At 37.0% G+C, this 579-nt stretch overlaps 1 protein-coding gene across 1 annotated transcript in view; it reads left to right on the top strand.

The window, feature by feature from the left end:
- The window catches only part of LOC119587943 (espin-like), a gene marked incomplete in the record, with an annotated part of 133,296 nt that overhangs the window by 132,374 nt on the left and 343 nt on the right, over window positions 1–579 (top strand).

The raw sequence follows: 579 nt of genomic DNA, 5'->3' as shown, positions 1-579 counted from the left end.
AAACTTTGCTTAGTCCATAGTACTTTCATTGAGAAAAAATGTAACAGGAATAAATCTACGGACAGCTGCATGCCTAAATCAAAGTAAAAGTTAAATCAATCCAATATCTATTTAGAGTGATAAAAATGAATAGGAATAATGCTTGCATGACAATTTAATATGAGCGTTTTTTTCCTTCCCAAATGAAATTCGCTGGCTCCTGAAGCATTTAATTAGTATCACTTATATCAACACGAAGGATTTTGAAATGTGAAAATACAAATTGCATGATTTAGACTGTGTATGACCTTTGACCTGATCTTCATGAAACAGACAATAGACTAGACCGCATTAGTGGACTGTTTTCATGACTGCCTTTTCAGACTGGACTGGACGAGGACGCTCACTCCTCACAGGTAGACCAAAGACATTGTGACAGTGTGTTACAGAATTCGAACTCCTCACCTGGTCTTCCATTTGTAGTGGTGGGCTGCGTAGTTGTAGTTGTAGTGATGTTTTCTTAGGTAGATTTTTTGTGGTAGAATGTTTGCGCATTTACTTTTAGAAGTTTCCTTTCCTTGCTAGAATTGAGGACTTGAG

Source organism: Penaeus monodon, chromosome 23, assembly GCF_015228065.2.
Source record: "Penaeus monodon isolate SGIC_2016 chromosome 23, NSTDA_Pmon_1, whole genome shotgun sequence".
NCBI classification, from domain to species: domain Eukaryota; kingdom Metazoa; phylum Arthropoda; class Malacostraca; order Decapoda; family Penaeidae; genus Penaeus; species Penaeus monodon.
Note: the sequence above shows the minus strand (reverse complement) of the source record. Positions and strands in the feature narration are given on the sequence as shown.